The 13971-nt window shown below is 41.9% G+C and overlaps 1 long non-coding RNA gene across 1 annotated transcript; it reads left to right on the top strand.

Moving 5' to 3' along the window:
* The first annotated feature begins 626 nt into the window (after positions 1-626).
* Positions 627-4209, top strand: LOC115136475 (uncharacterized). Its single transcript, XR_003864631.2, has 2 exons — positions 627-2079; positions 2507-4209. It is a non-coding gene; the product is annotated as an uncharacterized LOC115136475 (long non-coding RNA).
* The last annotated feature ends 9762 nt before the right edge of the window (positions 4210-13971 follow it).

Raw genomic sequence — 13971 nt, 5'->3', positions numbered from 1 at the left:
GACTTGTTTGCCAGGAAACACGAGCAATGGACATTAGCCCAGTGGAAATCTGTCCTTTGGTCTGATGAGTCCAAATTTGAGATTTTTGGTGGTGACACTGTCAGGGATTTATTTAGAATTCAAGTTACACCTAACCAGCATGGCTACCACAGCATTCTGCAGCGATACGCCATCCCATCTGGTTCACGCTTAGAGGGACTATCATTTGTTTTTCAACACGACAATGACCCAAAACACACCTGCAGGCTGTGTAAATGCAATTTGGCCAATAAGGAGATTGATTGAGTGCTGCATCAGATGAGCTGACCTCCACAATCACCTGATTGGTTTAGGATGAGTTGGACCGCAGAGTGAAGGAAAAGCAGTCAACAAGGGCTAAGCATATGTGGGAACTCCTTTATGACTGTTGAAAAAGCATTCCTCATGAAGCTGGTTGAGAGAATGCCAAGAGTGTGCAAAGCTGTCATCAAGGTAAAGGGTGGCTACTTTGAATAATCTAAAATAAACAATATATTTTGATTTGTTTAACACTTTTTTGGTTACTACATGATTTCATATGTGTTATTTCATAGTTTTGATGTCTTCACTACTATTTTACAATGTAGAAAATAGTAAAAAAATAAATAAAAACCCTTGAATGAGAAAGTGTGTCCAAACTTTTGACTGGTGCTCTGTATCATGGCCATTAATTTCAAATAATCATGAAAATGCTTTCCAACACTTCTGTCTACAGGATCTGCCCCTCTTCTGGCAAGGCTCCGAATTTGTCATTATGAAATATTCTTGGGTCATCCTGCATAATCTGGAACAACCCAACAGCAAAACGTGATCTTAATCTGATCACCCTGTTGTTGCAGGACCAACAATGAGTTAAATCATGGCTTTACCTTCTCCCTATTGATGTTGTCAGGAAAAGTGACACCTTTGTCACCCAAGAAGTGTAGTAGGCGCTACCTCTATTTCCTTCTTTGCCTCTGGACTAAACCTTTCAAATAGGAAAAATAAAAACGTCTTGGAGTTAGATACTGTAAGTATATAAGTAAATGATCTGCTGTAAACATGGTGTATATGTGGTGTCACTGTAAAGCATCAGACATAATATAAGGCACCATGTGATTTTCAAATACCTTAGATGACATACAATACCTACCTGGAGGTCGACATACTTAGTTCCATGCAACTTAAGTTCATACAGTTGTGGTCTTCATGTTCACAAAATGTTCTGTCAACATATTGTAATGCTCACCTACTTCTCATTTGTAAAATACGTCAATGAATGTTGCCATCAGCACAAAGGAGACGTTTGGAATATTGTGGATGAAGTTGACCAATGCCGCTGAGTTATCCAGGCCTATATGTTCCAGACAGAGGCAGGACAAGCAGTGTTGACAAGTATGTTGGTTATTAATGATCAACACCCAAACACTGACCCTGCCCCCCTCATGTGTGCTACACAAGCTGTCCTCATCATAATGTGTTCCACATCCCACAAGGGGGCCGTCGTAAGCCAACAGGGCTCCGTAGTTAATGTGTGGTGAACCATAATGGAGGACGGTTCATGCTTGGTAACGTAAATGCTTCAGATCAGGAAGTCTGGCCTGCCCCTTTCCATTCTTAGATCTGTTGTTTTTACATCCTTTATCCCCTCTTAAGTTACAATGCAGTAGGGGCTGTGTGTTTATTGTGTCACACACACTTTTTATGGCGGTATTGGAGCAGTGGCTTCTTCCTTGCTGAGCGGCCTTTCAGGTTATGTCGATATAGGACTCATTTTACTGTGGAAATAGATACTTTTGTACCTGTTTCCTCCAGCATCTTCACAAGGTCCTTTGCTGTTGTTGTTCTGGGATTGATTTGCACTTTTCGCACCAAAGTATGTTCATCTCTAAGAGACAGAACACGTCTCCTTCCTGAGCAGTAGGAAGGCTGCGTGGTCCCATGATGTTTATAGTTGTGTGCTACTGTTTGTACAGATGAACGTGGTACCTTCAGGCATTTGGAAATTGCTCCCAAGGATGAACCAGACTTGTGGAGGTCTGCAATTTTTTTCTGAGGTCCTGAGAGGCCCTGAGTTTGAAGGTATGCATTGAAATACATCCACAGGTGCACCTCAAATTGACTCAAATTATGTAAATGAGCCTATCAGAAGCTTCTAAAGCCAAGACATAATTTTCTGGAATTTTCCAAGCTGTTTAAAGGCACAGTCAACTTAGTGTATGTAAACTTCTGACCCACTGGAATTGTGATACAGTGAATTATAAGTGAAATAATCTGTCTGTAAACAATTGTTGGAAAAATTACTTAAAAGTCCTAACCAACTTGCCAAAACTATAGTTTGTTTACAAGAGATTTGTGGAGTGGTTGAAAAACGAGTTTTAATGACTTCAACCTAAGTGTATGTAAACTTCCGTCTTCAGCTGTATAACTACATACACTACATTCATCTGATGTCTTCCAGGGCCGGCAATGCTTTGACCTGGCTTGTTCTGTTCTCTTTCTATTCTAGGGAAAAGGTGGCACCAAAGTACCAGGCAAGACCACAGAAGATTTGCGGACTGTACACTGACACAAACCAGGCAACTGCCATAAATGACAATCATGGTTATGCTAGAGTAAGAAAGTTAATTTAAAAAACGAAATACATTTGATGTTCAGATGGTCTTATAAAATGTGGTCTCGTTACACTCTTCAAAAATGCAGATAAACATCAGATGAACATTCAGAAAATACAATGTCTCATAGTAATGTTGTGTGCAGATCTATGATCAGGTCCCCCCTGTCCATATAATCATTTTCATTATGATCTGCACCTACCCTGAGACGCTTTATGAGGGCCCTGGAGGATAGGATAAAATGTCAATAGATACTGTATAGGCCTATTAGCCCATCTTACCTCAGGGTGGTGCTCCAACATCTATACTAAGAAACATTTGATTTTGCTGTGCATACCACCTAGTCAACCCTCAAGCCCTATATTGTGTTCTGCTGACCTAAATATTTCTAGCTCTCCCTTCTCTCTTTTCCACTCCGCTCTCTCCGTCTTCTCCTTTCTCTCCCCTTTTCCTCTCCTCTCCCTCCTCCCTCTCCTCTCTCCCCTCTCTCTGCTGATTCACAGCTCATTGAGCCTGGCTTGCTAATTGGCAGATGCTCAGTCACAGAGGCTGCATCTGCTACCTGTTTGTACCAATTAACAGGCCCATGACACAGCAATGACACCTCTTCAATGGCTTAACAGATGCTGCAATTAGGCACTAATTTGAATGGCCGCCTGTTTAGCATGAGGACCCTCGTTGGCGCTGCATCATCCAAGCCAGGGGACCACCCGCTTGCCTTTCATCTATGTGCTGTTTTTGATGCCTCTCTCTCTTAAACGAGGCATGGGAAGGCATGGAAGGGAAACCCTGGTGTGTTGACAAACAAACGCTCAGCGATGGGCTAGATTAGCCCTCTACATATTTCATAATCGTCAGTGGTCAGTGGTTAAGATAGATGGGTATACAGTACATTCGGATGGGTAGAGAAATGGAAAAGGTCAAAGTAGTTATGTGCCATCTGTTTTCTTTGGTCCCCATTGGCCTCGATACAGTGCATTACTGTAACATGGCCATCTATGGGAAGGTCACAGGACCAGTCTTCCATGGCCTGCATTCTCACCAGTCTTCCATGGCCATGCATTCTCACCAGTCTTCCATGGCCTGCATTCTCACCAGTCTTCCATGGCCTGCATTCTCACCAGTCTTCCATGGCCATGCATTCTCACCAGTCTTCCATGGCCTGCATTCTCACCAGTCTTCCATGGCCTCCATTCTCACCAGTCTTCCATGGCCTGCATTCTCACCAGTCTTCCATGGCCTGCATTCTCACCAGTCTTCCATGGCCATGCATTCTCACCAGTCTTCCATGGCCTGCATTCTCACCAGTCTTCCATGGCCTGCATTCTCACCAGTCTTCCATGGCCTGCATTCTCACCAGTCTTCCATGGCCATGCATTCTCACCAGTCTTCCATGGCCTGCATTCTAACCAATGCATTTATTTCAATTGACTGATTTCCTTATATGAACTTTAACTCAGTAACATCTTTGAAATTGTTGCATTTTGCATTTATATTTCTGTTCAGTATAGATGTATGCAGACTTGCAGTTCAATGAAGGTTTAAGAAAGAAATACAAATGCAAGGGAAATGTAAATAAAAGTTCAAGAAATTGTCTCATCAGTCAAACATATTATTATTATGAATATTATTTATTATTCATTAAATTAACCATGTTTATTTATCCATTAAATTCAAGTTCTCAAACAATCATATAAAACAGATTATAATTTGTGATGACAGCACATTTTCACTTTCTATCATTTATAACAAAAAGTTATATAAGATAATGGTTGCCTGTTTTGAAACCACCTCAGTAGAAAGAGAATAATGTTGACATTGAGTATGAAACACCCTGGCTGAGATGAGTACTAACAAAATTACAACACTGTACACAGGGCTATATGCTAATCTTGAGTAAATCATTCAGAGGAGATTTAAGTAAAGAGTGGCTCATGGTTGTGATTCTGCCCCATTTCTCAACAGCACTTCGTGTGTGTGTGTCATTTAGTCTAGAGGGTATGGTCAAACCAACGTACATTCCTCCGCAGCCAATGAGGAGACAGCGCTTGTTACTGGGCAGTTATGGGTTTATTTTTTTCTCCTGTTCTTTTATGAGGTCGATGTCACGCGTCAAGCCTCATAGAGTCCCAGAGCAGCGTGAGTCTTTACCACACACAAGAGTCCTGCAGTTGTGATGAACATCAGCACTCACTGGTTTTGCAGGTCAACCAGTATTGAGCTATGGGTGCAGCTCAGCTACCACCACACAGCCTTGTATGCAGTAGTTTAAGACAACGTACACATCTCTAAGGTCACACTATACCTGTGTATGGGTAAGGTGGTCATCACTGGAGTTTTTATTCAAAAGGAATTATTGTTTTATTTTACACAATTGTATGGGCTATTGATATATGCTTTAGTGACTTTGTCCAATGAAAAGTGGCTGAATTTGAAAAAGAAGACAAAAAAGCAAAAAGACCATGTCTGTCTTTGCTGTCTTCACTGCAGTATATTTGGAGAAAAGAAAAGGCATCCCTGCTTCCCTCATTTGATTTAGTCTCTTCGTTTCCTTTTCTTTTGCAGTCCCACTCGTGACCAGGGGAGGGCACTTTTCTGCATTGACATACAGTAGAAGGGCTCTACTTTACATTAGAGAGCACACACACTGTCATGATTGGGACTTTGCTTACCGAATATTCTATGGTTCCAAATCCTCTTTACTGGGCCAGTGAATCTTAATCTTCAGGAGCTCCATACATTGTTAGATGACGTGTTACTCTGTCTAAGAACAATATCAACAATAAAAACAACTGTCATCGCATAAGAAAATGTAAACAACAATGGAATTAGACGTTAATGGCCCCCCACTTCCCAAGCAAATCAACACATGAAGCTTTCCCCTTTCTGAAGAAACTTCAGATTTTTTATTGAGATGAAGGAATAGTGAATTCAAAACATTTGGAGACCTTGGTTAATATTTGACTACTGGTATTTATTTAGCTGGTCAATGTGATGCTATCCACAGTTTTAATATTTAGGTCAGTGTGCCCCCCTCAGGCCCTGACAAACCACTTTCTCCTAGAGTCACAGTGATTGACACATTCTCTGATGGCAAGTGAAGTCCTTGGCTTCTCAGGCTTTGAATTCTTGATGAGTAACATGGTATAAAATGCTACACAGGAGACCGTTGTTGCTACTTTTCAATCATATTGTGTTTTACGTAAAGGGCAATTCCACCACTTTTCAACCTCATATTCATCATTTCCAGCATCAAACCAGCCTCTACATATGTGAAAACAGCGCATTTCTATGATCTATGTGTTAAAAAGATAAGGTAAAGGTAAGAAAAAGAATAGAATTCTCTGTGACATCACAGGGTAGGTCTAAAAGGGAAAAAATGGTGACCTTCAAAACCTGGAACAAGTTTCTAGCCCAAGGGAGGGTCTTTTCTTGCTCCCCATGTCATGTCACCGTGAATCTCATAGCATTTGAAAATCGCAATTAAAAAAAAATGTTTTAACTTTTGATGAAGTCATTGGGTAGAACTTTATATTTGTTTTTACAAAATATAGAAATGCGCCGTTTTCACATATGTTGCCACTGGTATTGTGCTGGAGATAATGACAATGAGGTTGAAAAGAGTTGCCCTATAAGATTTTTTAAAGATTCCATCAGTTGAAGCGTTTCAGCCCTCAACCACAAAATGAATACGCGGAACTTGACCGTGAACAGAAATTATTTTCCCTCTAATATCTTTCGAATCTTTCCTCCACAAACATTAATCCGTCAGTTCCTCCAATCCCGCAAACACACAGATGTCCCAGTCAGGCAGTTTTAACTGTCTGCAGCATTGAGCCGTGATGTTGTCCACCTGTTGTCCCCTGCCTGCCTCGCGCCACTGCACAGCGTTTCACCATCACCACACCATGCAATGTAGTCATAATCAACAGCCTGGCAAAAACCAGCATTACCAGGACATCCACTAAGCATATAATACCTGTCTTAGACGCTGGGCATCTGTTGGCATTTCCACACGATATTGGATGCAGAGTAATTACAGGCTAGGGGAAGAGGAGGAGGAGAGGGACAGGCTGGGATTAAGGAGGAGAGAGGGAGGAGGAGAGGTATGGACTGACCACACGCTCCTCCTGTCGTAAAGCTTGTGTCCTCTGGCCCTTTGCTCTGTTGGACTCTAGATGGCCATTCCAGGTCAGACCTCCCTCGGTGGTGATCCTCCGACCTCTTTGGTGCGGTCTACATGCAGTCATCATCACCATGGTCTCTCTCTCTCGCTGCGTATGAGTGGTAAGGCAAAAGCAAACTGACTGCAAAAGCAACTGACTGCAGACGAAAGTCAAGGAGTGAAGTCGGGGAGGTGCATCTGTGACAGCCGAAAGTCGGCCATGAATGTGGTATTCCAACAGCAAGGGTCAGATCAACATAGCAGTGTTGCCATTATAACCCATATCACACACACTCAAAAACTGAAATCAAATGTGTGTACATTGTATAGTGAGAGAGACTTAAATATCACATTCATTTGTATCCACTGTATGAATTGCGGCAAAGTTGGTTTCTGTTTCAGTCATCTTCTTCGAATATGTGAATATGTGGACAGCTATAAATACCTAGCTGTCTGGCTAGACTGTAAACTCTCCTTCCAGACTCACATTTAACATCTCCAATCCAAAATGTAATCTAGAATGTAATCTAGAATCGGCTTTCTAGAGAAAGAAAGAGAATATTAGAGAGAGCATACTTAAATTCACACAGGACACCGGATAAGACAGGAGAAGTACTCCAGATATAACAAACTGATCCTAGCCCCCTGACACAAACTACTGCAGCATAAATACTGGAGGCTGAGACAGGAGGGGTCAGGAGACACTGTGGCCCCATCCGATGACACCCCCATACAAGGCCAAACAGGAAGGATATAACCCCACCCACTTTGCCAAAGCACAGCCCCCACACCACTAGAGGGATATCTTCAACCACCAACTTACCATCCTGAGACAAGGTGTCTACTCAGCAAACTTGATGCAGTCTATTACAGTGCCATCCGTTTTGTCACCAAAGCCCCTTATACCACCCACCACTGCGACCTGTATGCTCTAGTCGGCTGTCCCTCGTTACATATTCGTCACCAGACCCACTGGCTCCAGGTCATCTATAAGTCTATGCTAGGTAAAGCTCCACCTTATCTCAGCTCACTGGTCATGATAACAACACCCACCCGTAGCACTCGCTCCAGCAGGTATATCTCACTGGTCATCCCCAAAGCCAACACCTCCTTTGGCTGCCTTTCCTAACAGTTCTCTGCTGCCGATGACGTAAAAATAAATTGCAAAGATCGCTGAAGCTGGAGACGTATATTTCCCTCACTAACTTTAAACATCAGCTATCTGAGCAGCTAACCGATCGCTGCAGCTGTACATAGTCCATCTGTAAATAGCCCACCCAATCTACCTACCTCATTCCCATATTGTTTTTATTTACTTTCTGCTCTTTTGCACACAAGTATTTCTACTTGCACATCACCATCTGCTCATCTATCACTCCAGTGTTAATTGTCTAAATTGTAATTACTTCGCTACTATGGCCATTTGCACACACTGTATATAGACTTTCTTTTTTATCTATTGTGTTATTGACTATAACTTTGTTTATTCCATGTGTAACTCTGTGTTGTTGTTTGTGTCACACTGCTTTGCTTTATCTTGGCCAGGTCGCAGTTGTAAATGAGAACTTGTTCTTAACTAGCCTACCTGGTTAAATAAAGGTGAAATAAAATTAAAATAAAAATATCTTTGGTCACGTTTGTGTTGGTCAAACAAAAACACCCTTATGATTGATTGACAATAGAGCCTCCCACAATGCAGGCAATGGCTGTAGGATGAAGTTGGTGAAGAGCAACTACAGAAAAAACTTGTAGTCGATTGCAGTCAAGTTCATGACCTTTGATCACCAGATTTTTGTCAAGTTCATGCAGTCGACATGTAGGCGCAAGTTCGACATTTTTATCCCCATAATGCAACACACCTTGAAAAGGTGGTGACCAACGATGGTCACCGACTTCAAAAAATAGATCTGCTTGAACGCTCTCTCTCTTTCGCTCTCTCTGCAGGCCTTAAAGTTATTTATAAGAGATCATACAAAATGTTTTTTTCAGGACTCTTCTTGAATTATTTTGTTCTGATGTACAGTATATACGGAGGAGAATCCAGATGCCGTACTTGGAGTATTTGTAAAATTATTCTAGCCAATTGTTGACAAACATTCACCTGTTAAGAAACTAACTGTGACAACTGTTAGACGAATTGAACATTTGTATGGTTCAAAGAAATTATGCAAAAAAGGTGGAAACAAGTCTATAAGCTGTTCAGCTTATTGGTGACATACTCTCAATTGAGACATTTGGTGACTAAACTTAATTTATATTACCAAAACAAGATTACATGAAAAGAAAACATTGGAAAAAGACTTGGAGCACCTTAAATGATATTATGGGCAGAAAACCCATTTAAATCCCATCGTTCATTGAAGTTGAGGAGTCATTTATAACCACACTTTGATATAGCCAATCATTTCAGTGACTATTTCACTGGTGAAGTGGACAAACTGAGAAGTGAAATGACAACATTGAACAGTGAACCATCATAATTGTGTATTGAAAATCTAAAAATGAAAGAGAAGAATTGCTGTTTTGAATTTGGTCAAGTTGGTGTTGAAGAGGTGGAAAAATTATTGTTTTCGATCAATAATGATAAGCCACCAGGTATAAACCTAGATATTAAACTTCTGAGAATGGTAGCAGACTGTATTGCCACCCCTATTTGCCATGTCTTTAACCAAACCCTAAGGGTGTGTGTGTGTCCACAGGCGTGGAAGGAAGTAATTCCACTACCTAAAAATAGTAAAGCATGCTTTGCTGGCCGACCAATCAGTTTGCTGCCAGTTGTATTGGTCGCGTACTCACATTTTGCATGTTATCGCAGGTGCAGCGAAATGCTTATTTTTCTAGCTCCAACAGTGCCATAATACCGAACAATACACACAAATTCCCCAAAGTAAAATGAAAGAAATCAAGACATTTCAGAATGAGCAATGTCAGAGTCTGGAATATAAATATATACTGAGTGTACAAAACATAAGGAACACCTTCCTAATATTGAGTTGCACCCATTTTCTCCACAGAACAGCCTCAATTAATCTGGGCATGGACTCTACAAGGTGTCAAAAACATTCCACAGGGATGCTGGCCCATGTTGACTCCAATGCTTCCCACAGTTGTGTCAAGTTGGCTGGATGTTCTTTGGGTGGTGGACCATTCTTGATACACAAAGGAAACTGTTGGGCATTTAAAAAATCCAGCAGCATTGCAGTTCTTAACACATTCAAACACCTACTAGCATACCCCGTTCAAAGGCACTTAAACATTTTGTCTTGCCCATGTACCCTCTGAATGGCATACATACACAATCCACGTCTCAGTTGTCTTAAGGCTTAAAAATCCTTCTTTAACCTGTCTTCTCCCCTTCATCTACACCAGTGGTACTCATTACGAGGCCCACAGGCCATATTTGCGGCTCACTGTGATTTTCCTATTTTCCTTTCATAATACATAATACATAATACATAGCAATGATACAATTTCAATTCAATGTGTTTAATGCAGGCCTGAATCACTTCATTGAATATAAATATTGTGCCCTGGACGACAGATAGATGGCAGTATACTTATTTTCCACCATTATTTGCAAATAAATTAATTAAAAACCCTACATGTGATTTTCTGGATTTTTTTTCTAATTTTGTCTGTCATAGTTGAAGTGTACCTATGATGAAAATTACAGGCCTCTCTCATCTTTTTAAGTGGGAGAACATGCACAATTGGTGGCTGACTAAATAATTTTTTGCCCCACTGTATCTGTAGCGCTGTGTTTTAGCATCGTGCTTGACGAAAGCACTGATGTAAGTGACATTGTCTAATGATGTGTTTGGGTCCACTTCCCTCAAAACGAGTTGTTCAGAGAGGAACTTTTATGTTTACTGCCCCTTCAGAGACAAACATGAGGAGAGGATATTCTGAAAGCCCTTGTTACATTTTTTGCTGATAATAATATTGACTAGTTAAATCTGGCATCTCTGTGCACTGACGCGACCCCAAACACGCGAGGGAAGGAGAAGATACTTATAGGCCTGATGAGAAAGAGAGCATATTCCCGAATTTGTTACGTTTCAATTTATCATTCATCAGGAAGCACTTGTGGCTAGACTTACAGAATGTGATGCAGCAAGTCATGTGCGTGGTGAGCATTATTATTGCGAGGGCACTGAATCACCGACAATTCTGCAAGTTGCTGAAGGAATACCAGACAGAATACGGCGACTTGATATTTCACAATGAGGTGAGATGGCTGTCTCGTGGCAGAGTTTTGTAAAAATGTCTCTCTCTCCTCCCTCAAATCTGTGAATGTGTTGCAAACAAAGGGAGATAGGAGCCAGAGATGGATGATCCACAGTGGATATTAAAGCTGGCATTTTTTAACTGACATCACCTGCCACCTGAACACGGTGAATCTCCAGCTCATAGGGAGAGCTAAAACTCCAGGAAAAATGCTGCGTGTGGTCACAGCATTTCAAAACTAAATCACCACACTGTTCATACCTGACAGACAGTTTGTCCATTTCCCAAAACTCAGAGCAGTCACCACATCCAACCCAGACATACTGCAACATTTTAGCTATGATGCATTTGTGTGTGTGTTGGGAGAGTTGGAGTTTGAGTCAAGATTCAAGGATATCATGGAGTACAAGGAGTTTTTCAACTTAATTGAGAATCCACTTTCATGTGCCAGTGTCATCTCTGACCCCAGTCATCACAGCCCTCTGTCCTGACCGTGCTGGAACAGAGAGTGAGATAGTGTCATCTCTGACCCCAGTCATCACAGCCCTCTGTCCTGACCGTGCTGGAACAGTGAGTGAGATAGTGTCATCTCTGACCCCAGTCATCACAGCCCTCTGTCCTGACCGTGCTGGAACAGAGAGTGAGATAGTGTCATCTCTGACCCCAGTCATCACAGCCCTCTGTCCTGACCGTGCTGGAACAGAGAGTGAGATAGTGTCATCTCTGACCCCAGTCATCACAGCCATCTGTCCTGACCGTGCTGAAACAGAGAGTGAGATAGTGTCATCACAGCCCGGTGTCCTGACCGTGCTGGAACAGAGAGTGAGATAGTGTCATCTCTGACCCCAGTCATCACAGCCCAGTGTCCTGACCGTGCTGGAACAAAGAGTGAGATAGTGTCATCTCTGACCCCAGTCATCACAGCCCTCTGTTTTAAAAACTTCAGAGTGTTTTCTATCCAATAGTAATAATAATATGCATATATTAGCAATCTAGGACAGAGTAGGATGCAGTTCACTATGGGCACGCAATTCATCCAAAGTGAAAATACTGCCCCCTATCCCCAACAAGTTAGTACTTGAAAGTATTTTTACTCAAGTACTTTACATCACTGTGTGCAAGCCGAGGAACTTGAAGCTTTTCACCCTCTCTACTGCGGCCCGTTGATGTAGATGTGGGCGTGCTACCTCTGCTGTCTCCTGAAGTCCATGATCAGCTCCTTTGTTTAGTTGACATTAAGGGAGAGGTTATTTTCCTGGCACCACTTTGCCAAGGCCCCCCGTGTCGTCTCGTCGTTGTTGGTAATCAGGCCTACCATTGTTGTGTCGTCTGCAAACTTATTGATTGAGTTGGAGACGTGTGTGGCCACGCAGTCATGTTGAACAGGGAGTACTTATCCAATAGAATCCAGAGAGTGTTCTTCAATGGAAGCCTCTAACATCAGATATGTACAGTGCGGTATCCCTCAGGGCAGTTGCCTTGGACTGTTAATCTTCTCTATTTTTACAAATGATTTGCCACTTGTCCGCTGTAGGCAGATGATTGCACACTATACACATCCGCACCTACAGCCAGTGTGCTCACTGAGACTCTTAGCAAGGAGTTGCAGTCAGTGTCAGAATGGGGAACTAACAATAAATCGGTCTTAAATACATCTAAAAAAAAGGCTTTTTATTTGGTTCAAAGCATTCTCTTAGACCTAAACCTCAACTGGAGTTGTGCATATATGGTGTGACTATTGCACAAGTTGAAGAAGCTGAACTCGTAGGAGTAATATTGGATGGTCAGTTACAGTCCCTTCAGAAAGTATTCACACCCTTTGACATTTTCCTAGTTTTGTTTTGTCACAGCCTGAATTAAAAATGTATTAAATTAAGATTGTGACACTGCCCTACACACAATACCCCATAATGTCATAGTGGAATTATGTTTTAGCCATTTTTACAAGTTAATAAAAAATTAACACACTCTGTGTGTAATAATAGTGTTTAACATGATTTTTGAATGACTACCTCATCTCTGTACCCGACATATACAACTATCTGTAAGGTCCCTCAGCTGAGCAGTGAGCAGGGAGATTTTCCAATGCCTCACAAAGAAACGTTTCATGTAAAAATCTTTCCAGCGTGAAATAGTGCTCAATCATTCTGATCGTGTTCTGATTGTGACGTCATGCTGTAAAATGTCTCCAAGCATGAAAATGTTCCCAGTTCAATAATTGCACTCACATCTCTTTATGTGGATGGCTGAGCTCATGCGGATGCCTCCCTCTCACACCAGCTAAGGCAAGGCTTCCATGCCTTACCTGGCTCCCATCCCACGTCATGCCTCAGCCGGCTCGTCGGGCTCCCACGCCTCAGCCGGCTCATCAGGATCCCATCCCACGTCATGCCTCAGCCGGCTCGTCAGGCTCCCACGCCTCAGCCAACTCGTCAGGCTTCCACTCTTCAGCTGGCTCTTCGGGCTTCAGTTGGAGGTAGGAAACCGCTGAGGGATTTCACCATGAGGCCAATGGTGACTTTAAAACAGTTACAGAGTTTAATGGCTGTGATAGGAGAAAACTGAGAATAGTTACTCCACAATACTAACCTAAATAACAGAGTGAAAAGGAAATATTCCAAAACACGTATCCTGTTTGCAATAAGGCGCTAAAATAAAACTAAAAAAGAAAAATGCTAAGAAATGTACTTTATGTCTTGGAATTACAAGCCATTATGTTTGGGGCAAATCCAACACAACACCTCACTGAGTACCACGCTTCATATTTTCAAGCATGGTGGTGGCTGCATCATGTGATGGGTATGCTTGGCAAGGACTAGGGAGTTTTTTGAGGATAAAAATAAACAGAAAAGAGCTAAGCACAGGCATAATCCTAGATGAAAACGTGGTTCAGTCTGCTTTCCAACAGACACTGAGAGACAAATTCACCTTGCAGCAGGGCAATAACCTAAAACACAAGTACCAAGA

This window comes from Oncorhynchus nerka, linkage group LG10, assembly GCF_034236695.1.
Source record: "Oncorhynchus nerka isolate Pitt River linkage group LG10, Oner_Uvic_2.0, whole genome shotgun sequence".
Taxonomy (NCBI): domain Eukaryota; kingdom Metazoa; phylum Chordata; class Actinopteri; order Salmoniformes; family Salmonidae; genus Oncorhynchus; species Oncorhynchus nerka.
This window is presented reverse-complemented; position numbering and strand designations above follow the sequence as displayed.